The 11,362-nt window shown below is 37.9% G+C and overlaps 1 long non-coding RNA gene across 1 annotated transcript; it reads right to left on the reverse strand.

Annotated features, from left to right (window-relative positions):
* Positions 1–5,577: 5,577 nt before the first annotated feature.
* Positions 5,578–9,962, reverse strand: LOC111273037 (uncharacterized). Its single transcript, XR_002687838.2, has 3 exons — positions 9,838–9,962; positions 7,436–7,483; positions 5,578–6,032 (listed from the first exon to the last, which is right to left on the reverse strand). It is a non-coding gene; the product is annotated as an uncharacterized LOC111273037 (long non-coding RNA).
* Positions 9,963–11,362: the final 1,400 nt, after the last annotated feature.

Here is an 11,362-nt window from a genome sequence, read left to right on the forward strand (position 1 = left end):
ATTGGTATCCACTATATATTCGCTTGTTTATATAATTTTACAGGTGTACTTTTACCGTCAGCCTATTTTTCAGTGTATTTTTTGAATAACACTGCCTAACGCGTTCCCACATTTGAAGTCAGTTCTGCTGTTACAGCTGACAGTCACTAAAATTACAGGCATTTAGCTGGTTTTGTTTAGACGGAAAGTCTCCATGATGCTGGAGTTGCAGCAGCCTCTAAAATGAGGCTTGGCTTTGAAGTATCGTCACAGTATATTGACACTGTTCATCTGAACCTGTTTTCAGGTATATCCAAAGCTTTTAATGCATCCCATAACCATTGGCCTACGACAAACCAATCGAAACGAAGTAGTCCAGGTTAAGCCGACCCATATACTTCGCAACAACACAACGTTTTTTCTTCGTTTTAAAATGCTCACACCCAGCAGAAGTGCCGACAGAGAGTTCTGAGTACCGTTTATAGGTAAATGCAGAATAACTCGGCTCTGAGACGCACGTAAATACAACAACGATGTGGTGTACTTCACGTTTACTATGCGCGTTTTCGATGCTGTTTGTAAAGTAGTCTGGGTCGAAGTGTCGATTGTGGTTCCGGACGCTGTTAGTGCGACAACTCATACGACCTAGTACGGACGTCTGTTTATAGTGAAGGTTATAATAATACGACTAATGGTACACGAGCAAAACAGACATCTAATGGAGTACGCAGGGCCTTCGAAATTGATAGCAAACTCTTTTTGGGTGGTTAGGAGGTTTGTCAGAGGAAGAATCGCATCACAGGTCATCAATCTACGTTGTATCACAAAATTGGATTTCTTTTCTGAAGATATTTTTTAAGAAAATGGGTAAGTTTGTCAAACTTAAGATTTCTATTATGTTCATATGGCTAAATGAATAAGCATGAGCATTTACTTTAATACGGCCAGCTTCAAATTGAATATTTGGATAGCCTCTATTATATCGTAATTCATTTCGAGAACGTTACAGGCCTTTTTAGAATTTGACTCATATATATTAACGCGAAATCTGTGCCAAGTAAAAAGTTTACACTGTTTTTTAATTGTATTTGATAATAACTCGTTATGAAGCTTACACTTCTCCCTAGAATTTGGTTTCAATATAGTCATTTCTATATCGTTATCGCATTAGTAGACGCTGCGCATTGTGTTACATAGTTTAAAGGCCAATATAACGAAAAATCCCTTAGAACCTAATAGAAATAATGCGGGTTTGAGCTACGACGAAAAATCTCTATTATGAAGGGCATATATCAGCGCTACTAAATACGCATTGGATTTTAGTCTCGATGCGCGACTAGTAAATCATGTCGTACTTTTGACCATCAATCAGCCTAGAAAACTTTTTGCCTGATTCTTTCTGGGCTCGATGGCAAGCGATTAGGTCAGTGTTTAAATTTTCACCACGTAGCGTTACTCCCTTTCATTCACAAGTGATATGATTCAACATATACGAACGAACTTCGTTCAATTTCTGGGCAAAGTGAAAACCGTACACTCTGCTGTAATGTTTGGATATTTTATGTTAAAAGCCCTTATTCCACCTGTTTAGTAGAGCATTAGGGGTATCACGAGCACATGATAGGACTTTCCGTAGCACATAAACATCATAAATATGATATTTACCAAGTATGCAATGGTTAGATTAGTAGATTAGTAAATTTTCTTTCAAATGAGTTTTCAAGGTCCCTTTCCTGCTATTATGGTTAAGCGACTTGGACAAATAAAGCTATATAGAAAATCTATTTCTTTTATAACAGTAACTGAACTCGACTAGGCGCAACTAAAATTGAATATTAGGAAGCCTAAACACCTGAAGATAACGAAAACAAAGTAGGCACAGTCAAGGCCTGTGCGGCAAGCATATTACAGTCATCGTAACGTTTCGACAGTTCCGTCTCTATATACATGTACAGAAATACGAATTGCTGGCATACAGTTAAAGCACGACTATTTATTTACATGCAGAAGTACATGCCTATAATGGGTATTAGAACGCGTATCGCAATAAGGAAAAGGCACTGATTGCTCAAAATCGCATATATTTGTATATGTTAAAATGAAACCATCCTCTTCAAACTTGAGAAACGAGAAGGCGCGATATTTCATTGATAAGAAACTAGGACATCTGTATCAAGTTAGAATGACAGGTGCTTACGAACGCAATGTTTACTCTTTCACTTCAGCCCACGTAATGATTATGGGCACGTAAAGCTAAGATAATGTTCGTTCTTTGTCTGAATCCGACCACGTGGTGTTCATTTACGACTATCCAGTAATACCATAAAACTCAGTAGGACCTATAATACGTGAGACAATGTTAAGGAACCGGTCTGCCGCGTTATAATTGTAAAATAGTAAACAAATTCCAATAATCTCTATGCGTGTATATGTTTGTATATAAGTCCTGGGTCGATTTATTCGCCTACCCTTTTTCCCTGCTTTTTTCCGAATTGTAAGCTCACCTTTTCTAAAACTATTTGAAAATTCACAAGTTATTCTCAGGATAACACTAGATTATAATCGATAAAGACCATAAGGTTTATAGTACCACTCTCGGTTACATAATGCTGCTAATCTGCAGAACATAGCACCTTCCAAATACAGGGATGCTTCGTGATACGAATTTTGCCGTTTAAAAACTTTTTATAGCTGTTCCTTCTACGACAAGCCTTACTCCAGTTGGTTTAATATTGGCCAACGGATTTACAGGGATACGAAGCTTGACGCAAACCTGGCTGACCCGACCAAGAGGAGGAATTAAGATACATAATAATTGTTTTTTATTTTGCCCTTTGGATTTCTACTGGAGCATATAAGTGCGTCTACGCTCAGATTCAAATCGAGACCGACTCCGTTTCCCCCTTGGTGCTATACGAACACTGCGACAGCATCTTTTTTAATTAAAACGTTAAGTCCTATACCTGAATAAAAATACGTTCAAATTACGTTACAACTAAATAGAGCAAACCATCTTCCGACGCTCTGGCCGAAGCTTGCCTCATCGCCGTCAACTTCGTCATGGTGTTCGAAACTGCTTTTAATAGGTTACTGAAAACTGCCAAAAGTGGTATATAAAATTATATATAAATGAGTATAAACAAGTTGGACTAAGTTATTCGTTTACTAATAAACCCGTCCAACCCAATTAACTGCATTGCAACCATTATGCTGTTACATTGCGCACGTACGAGGTGTGAGCCGACCTTTCCGACCAAGCTCTACCAGGCTAAACTTAATAACATACAACAAAGTCGCCCAATCTGAAGCCTTTTTAATGGTAACCAAACCACAATGCAATGAAGAGCTAAATTTCCAAAAGCTACAGAAGCTGAATTTGCGACGCAACAACAGACAATTTGGAGTGGACTTCTATAGTTGTTACGCACAACACCTTCAGCTCCGTTGAGTACCACTGGTAGCCAGCCAGTCAGCAAATTGTTGACGATTTCATCAACACGTTGATCCTTACCAAGCCTAAGGCGGGAGCCTCAGGCTGAGCCGTAGTACCTTTAAGTAATATGGAGTTGGATTCTGTCAGTTGGCTCTTCTTACATTTATTGAAGGGTTAATTAAGGAGTACCTTTTCTTAGACTGAAACAAACTCTCTTCATCCCGGATGTTACGGTGCAAAAAAGTTCACCACATTCAAGTAAAAATACGGTGTAACGATATATAAGCAAAGTTATCGTTTTCTATTACAGTTTATAGATGTCTACCTAAATTGAAAGCCGTAGATTTGTTCGCTGTTGCAGAAATCGCGTAACCTCCTCATGAATAATACTTCAATTGTTGAAAGTAAGACCGTATACATGAATCGGGACTAAATATAAGAAATCTCAAAATATAGGAAATTTGTATTATTCCCTTTGGTAAAAGTAGATTACGAGTAGAGAATCGTTCATAATATAGATAGTCTATTTTAACATAGATCATAACAAATAACTACTGTCATGTAGGTTGAAAAGTGGAAAAAAGGGGGCACCGAAGTGGCATCATAGACAAGAGTCGTTTTGGGTTTTAAAATAGCCATTTCATTCTAGTTTAGACCCCTAGCTCCATCAAGTAGCTAGTTCAAATGTGAGTTTATCACATGTTAGCTAGTAAATGGAAAAAAAAAAAAAAAGTAAAAATTAACATTCTACTAACGATATTCACGACAAAAGCTCCTAACGAAGTTGACATAACTTGAAGTTTCCCATAACACGTTATATTGGAGCATTAATATTGTTTTTTCGAATATTATAGTTAAAGCTAATGCGAGAAACTAATGATATTATTGAAATCATTTTCAGCTTTCCTTCTGACTAGCTTCAATTGCCCAAACGTTTTTTATGCCTCTTTTATTTAGTCTTGTGATCATTACCATGATTAAAAGGCAACATTTTTAACAACACCCTTTAAAAAATAGGGCAGCTTACATGGTGGCTATATATGAAGACCGGTCATCTCTGACAAACACAAGTATAACAAGTAATCAATAAGCAATTGTACGAAAATGCATTTCTAAGGTCTATAGATAAAAGAATCTTCGCACAACCGGTTGTAATAAAGCGACTGGATCTCATTGTACTATAACGGTTGTCATCTTTCTTTCTACCGCAGTGGGTATATTTCAACCTCCATAATATATACCGCATAGTTATATTCCTACCTCTAAAGTTGTAACATACGAAAAAACCACATGACAAATATCACTTGCGAGAAATAAAGCCTTGACTGAGAAAGCGAGCATAGATATATCTAGAGGAAGAACACGTAATTTTCTATCTATTACGCTCAACTTTCCAGTTTTGACAAAAAAAAAAACTAGAAACAGCTTCATTATGGCGGCTACTCTTGTAATAGTAGGTAAGACGCTGTCCTTCACTACCATAAAAAGGGGTTCAAACTTAAGTTATGGCTAACATCGAACCGAGTTCGCTCACAGGTATTGAAGACTAGCAGATTTATCGGCCTATATCACAACATCTTTTCTTAAATTTACCGTTTCATTGACTTGTCTCGTAATCAGGCCTACCTAACAGGGTTGACGTTATCAAACCGACGATTCGGTGCTATTGTGCGCGTCTACCTGAGCATGAAGGTTGGAAATTGTTCAATTAGCCCTAGAGGAGGAAGGTGTTGCTTGATTCTTGTCGTCACACAGTCTAAAAAGTTGATATATATATGAATATGTATTATGTTTTGCTATGAAATAGACCAGCATGGCCCAATTGCTGCTAGTGAAAAGTGATCACTTCCTCTCCATGAAGGCAGTCTTTAAGCATCAGCTAGAAATGTCCGATTCAGTAGATCATGCACATAAATAATTAATCATACGCATCGATATACGAGGTGCTTGAGGTCGATTCATGAATGCATGATAGAGCTCAGTAGGCAAAGCAATTTCTCGTGAGCTGCCGATCTCGATTCTAAAAATGAAAACCTTGAAGAAAGTGACTTGCTTTTGCTTGATATTACTTCAGGAAATATGTAATTGCGCGAAACATCATTCAGGAAGCGAAGGCCGCTATATACAGAGGAGAAATATTGTTTTGTTCAATATTTATTTCGGTTGTTAGTTAAAAAGAAGCAAACAAAGCTACATCAAACAACTTACTAACTTTAATTTTTCAGTTTGAAGAGCAACTTACAACAATGTCTTTCGTCGGTATCCGGCTTAAGTTGTTAGTAAAAGTAACTACTTCTGGGTATTTTTCGAGCTTCGAGCTGACCACGTCACCAGTTCCGAAAAGATATGCTTGACAATGTAATAAAACTACCAGGTTATTGATCATATTCATTTTGACGCACAGTTTCACATAGAATATTGCACACGTTTCGTGCAACCGTACATTTCACGAAGTGAAGTCAACGCCTAGCGGTAAAGCGAGGAGTAGCGATGCAGGGTGCGTCGCGTACTGATTTTCTCATCCTTTCAAGTTGGGCTGACGTCAAGTTTTGAAGCGCGCTGTATACTGCTAGAGGCGGCCCAACGATAAAAGCTGGCTCGTAAGCGTGCCAAACGTTTCCTAAGAGCGCATCACGACACGTTATACAAACGACCTTTATATATGTCTGTTGTTGGTTATTCTCTCTGTATGCAATGAATCTTAAGCGCTGCGTACATTCCCATGAGGGAGGGCCTGCAGATAGCTCCGTCCAGTATAGTTTCGAGTTATGATTAACGGTTGTAAGAACTAGAGTATAGTTGGTGCTCATACAATTAGAATGTAATAAGGATGAGGTACGCATGGCTATGGCTATTTCGCTCGTTTATCAACCATATCGCTTGCGCCTTTCAAATCAATTCTCTGAATTTGAGCCGGTACACTGTCGAAAAAAAAGGTCATAGAATAGGTTACCTTTTGCCCTAGTTCCCTCTTTTTGTGAAGCTAATTAAACTTCGTTTAGCATAAAAACTAAGTTTCTAATTTTTGGACGGAGCTAAGTAAATAACCCTTTGCTGACAAAATAAGAAACCGAAAATCCCTCTATTATTCGACGGTGTCTGTTTCGATCGGATCGTTAACCTGAACTTCTCCTGCACAAAGCCTTCCGTTCAAGTGCGTTCTTCACTCATCCTTCTGCTCGATGCTGTCTTAATTAGTTCTCGGCTACTAGGATATTTCTCAAAAATATGTATGGATATTAAAAGGATATACGAACTCTAAGAAAGTCTGTAATGTTTCTAGCTCAGTTTATAATAAACACGGCAACCTTTTTACAAACATCTTAACAACTGAAATTCATCAAGTACATATTTATAGTACCCTTTCGGTATAACGTTGCTTTGTCTTACGTAGTGCCAACATTATGTAAATTACATCGCGGTAAAATAGTAGGTAGTTCGATATATTGTGATAATACGATGGTAGATGTACATCACAAACACACATGGTCAACTTTATTTAAAATGTTTCGCTAGGCTACAAACGGCTTCAGCTAAATAAAACGAATATTAATTAGTTGTCAATAAAGGCTTAGTGTGAAGTATAAGTTAACGCTAAATTAAATATAGTTCACGCCGAACACAATCAAAGGATAATCTTGTTTCTTGAACTTTAACAGAAGGGTTATGTGTGCGTTGTCGGCCGGCCAGGCTGATTAACTGTGAAATCCTGTTCGAAAAATTCGCCGAGTGACCACTGGGTATTTCGTTTTTTCTTTTTTTTCCATTGATTTGCAATTTTTTTCGTTAGTAAAAGCCGATAAAGCTTTTCTCATTCTTTTTACTGGCCACGTGTAGTGTAATAAGGCTGCAACAATTTCTATTGTCATTAGAACAATTTACACTAAATTCTCATATTTACCACGCTTTTTTAGTTGTAAATACCATATAATTAATTAGTCGTAAATAAATGCCATTGTGAGAGAACAAACTAAGCAGGTTGCAATCGGGTTAACTGAAAATGGGCTCGCTAAATATACATACCCGGTTATGCTAAACGCTTCGGTCTTGATGGTCGCCTTTCCCGCTACCCTGTAGCAACATTAAAGCACCAACTCAACAATCAAATTAGCATATCCTTATGATCTATATTTACTTAGGTTTTACGTAATCATAGTAAGGTTTTAGAGTAGCTACAAATTGGGAACGAGTGTGCTCCCGATAATGGCACACAACTGGACATGTAAAACCGCGTGTGTATTGCTAGTAAAAATTCAAATGAAAATCAATGATTTAGATAGCTGGCCTCTATCCGAATTATGTCAACAAATGATAAGGTGTCAAGGGGCTTGACGGGCTCTATATGCGTATATTGACAGGAGGTTAGTCTGAGGCAATCATGGCCTGAGTAATATTTATCTATACGTAACGTCGGCCCCAGATCGAGTGTAGTGGTCGCTTATTGTCCCATTAAAACCCGTATTTTTTATCGGTGTCCTAAAAAAGGATCTTTTTGTAAGCATGTTTTTTTTTAAAGCATCCTTGCGTGAAGGCATCACCGAAAAAACACTTGTAATTTCCTAAAATGGCCAATTCTCAAATAAAGGATATCCAGTTAGATTCTATTACTGCTAAGGTTGCCAATCCTGGCCCCTTACTTTGCTACCAGTAAAAACAATTAGATATATGTTCTAGCTGAAGCTTGTAATTGCCTACAAGCGCTATATTCTCACATTTTTTTAGTAAAAAAATATAAAGGAAAGAACATTATCTAAAAGGTCAAACTTCTTGAAGACTTAAGGCAATAGAAATGGATTTTGAGCAAGTTAATCTTAAAGAAAAATACAATAAAAAACACTTGAATTACGTTCTACCCTTTTAATTGAGGCACCTATCCCAGGCTGGGTTTAGAGTTTACGCGTTATCTCGCTTCCTACATAAGTCAGCCACAATAGAGCATCTGCAACGTCCAGGTTTTTCGAAGTGTGACAATGCGTTCTCGGTAATCTTTAATGCGACACTTGGCTGATTTGTAATGAAATTGTGATTAATTTTGCATTTCTGGTGCTGAACTTATTCCAAATTGTTCGCATGGCGTGTATTAGGAACTACAAATGTTTGGTGTTTTAGTACTGGCAAGAACTACGAGGCAATCATTATTTTTATAATGGCGTAGGGGGTAGCGTCTGTGCCTACTAAGCTTAAGGGACGCGTGGTGGTCTCACTTGGAACGTAGGCTTATTCACTTATTAATAATGTTTCGTACTTTGAGTCAGCCATCTAATGGGATGCAAGACGACTACCGGGCGCAAAACTTACAGCAGTTAGACGGCAATTCTTGTTTGCGGAAAGGCAAAACTTACTTTTAGCGTTAAGTTATAACTTTGCCTTTAAGCTGATTATTATCTCATGACAGTCAATTAGCAAATACATAGTGAAAATGTTTACCAACCTACGTAGATAGTAGAACTAATGTTATTCAAATGTGACCGATCTCTCGATTTAAAGACAGGGGGTTCCGCGTGCGATCCCCGATAGAAATGCATGTTTATATTATTTATGTTTAAAACGGTCACCATCGCTTTGCCTTGCGGAAGTGTTAATGTTGAAAAATTTTGCATTATCCGCAGAAACAGCATCTGTGTAGAAAGTAATAATAAAAATGACTGCAGATGTGTCGATAACTGCTTTATACTTGTCGAATAAAATTGGTGGCGCTAGTGGATAGCAGAACTGTAGATTAAAGTCTACCTATCCTAGCCTTTTTCTATTCATATGTTTACTCTGCTCTGGGAAAAATCGCACACAAGCGCCACGAAGAACTCGACGTTCGATACGTGGATAGCCGTAATAATAAAGTTGAAGAGGCGCACCAAGCAAAGACTCAAGGGAGCGACGTATCGATTGCTCATCTTCTCTGTTCTAACATAGCACACTCATTTTTGTCACCAGAAATGCGCATGGGACAGAATTCGAGTGCTTACAAGAGTATTTCAACGGCTAGGTGAACATGCCTATTGGCGCTCTCAATATTGTTTTCATTGTCTGCCTGTCTGTTAGGTCATTTATCTGAGGCATCGCAGATGATTTACAAAAACTATGTTTATGCGACGCATGCGCCATGCAAATACGGCCAGCGGCTACGTCCGTCAAACGTACGAACAGGGGGGATCAAAATTAACCACAACTAAATGTGTTACGACTAAGGTAGCTATTTCTAAAAGGGCACGGACCCGTATCACCTAGAATGTGGTATGACACATAAGCCAAACACTAGACAAAGCTCGCATTAAGATTTCGTAAGCTTTTAGAAAAGCAGTTATCAATTTTTGCATGCAACGCACGACATTTGTGGGACTAATGTCAATACTTTTATTTGACTATGCCACTGCCATTAACAGGTTAGGTAACAGCCACGCGCTTTCTTGTGAGGTGAAATAACTCACCTTTACTTATACTGTAATCAAGTTCTCTTGACCTACTTAGACTTGAAGTTACATAAATGTATTGCGCAGCCCATACCAGTTGTCGTTTAAGTTCAAGTTTCAATGGCTTCGGAAACCGCATACAAGCTAACACCTTCTGGGATCTTCCCTCTCCTTGTTTTCATAATTCTCCCCCTCCACTTTTTATTCTTGTTTTTTTCGGTTATTAATTAATTTCGGTAATTAATAAATAGCACGCATGCAGTTTAGCAAGTATCGATGATTAAAAATAGATTAAACTTGAACTTAGCACATTCATTGCATAATAATTAGACAGTACAGGATCTGTCAACAAGGTTAGATTATTGTTTGTATATCGATAAAGTGTTTTCGTCTGCAGCAGCCTGACAACAATGCATCTATAGGCGTTCGTATTCGAATATGTATTGACTTCCATCATAGAGAGGCGTTCCAATTTGATTTAGCAGCTTACTTCTAACGTTCTTGCGTTTCGTTGAGTTGACTTAGATTATCGATAATGCCCCTGTGTGGTAAAAAAAGTGCCATTCTTTGCACCATATTAAGTGCCTGGGGCGTCATAATGCTGGGATTAATGGCTGTGCTTTTCTACATACAGTCAGCAGCGTTTCTCGAGGATTCTCAAGACGGAGAAGACAAAGCGAGCTCTAAACAAGAAGCGTTAAATTCAATCCAACACAGATACGAAGCGGCCACGCGTAATTGTTGGGTTGCAGCTTGTATTTATGCTGTTACGATGATCATTTCCTTTCAACAATACTGCGCCAACCGAAAACGCCGGACTTGAAAAACTCCGAAGTTCACTTACTGATAGAATATTGGCTTCGTCTGATTTCAAGGATTCCTGACGGATGGCTCATTAAGATAGTGCGACATGTATATGGTAATAGTGAGCTACCATTCCTTCTAGCTACTGCACATTAAAGGTTGTCCAGTTTAATCTTTAAGAACTTTTGTTTTTCATTTGACAAATATACTCGTTAAGATGTCTTTGAGCCTGAAGCTTTACGTTCCAAAACGTAGTAGATAAGTGTGTAAGATAATTAGTAGGCATCGCGAAAATGTAATGACTGAGGGCGTGACGACTCTGTATTCGAGTTCACTTCAACGCAGGTTGCAGATAATATATATATATATATAGTTAACTTTTAAGAAAGTTATATATAGCTTTCTTAAAAATTAACTTCGATTCACTTTTACATCGGATTAAATTGCTTTTAGAGATTTGCTTTATCTCTAACTAATATTTAAAGACCATCTTAGTATTTAGAACAAAAAAGCAGCTGTTTTTAACAAATAGTCGTTTTTCTAACGTAAACACTCAAATAGAGAAGTATACTCATTACTCATTAGGTAAGCCTAACAGGTTCCGTTGGGTTGAAAGGCATGACACAATATTTTTTTGGCGATTTGTTTGTAAAGGCTCTCCCTGATTATTTGGCGTGACGTATAATTCAAGAAGGAGTTAAGGGTTTATACTAACCGTTTTCCTTTACGACGTGTGTCC

This window comes from Varroa jacobsoni, unplaced genomic scaffold, assembly GCF_002532875.2.
Source record: "Varroa jacobsoni isolate VJ856 unplaced genomic scaffold, vjacob_1.0 contig04362, whole genome shotgun sequence".
Classification (NCBI taxonomy): Eukaryota; Metazoa; Arthropoda; class Arachnida; order Mesostigmata; family Varroidae; genus Varroa; species Varroa jacobsoni.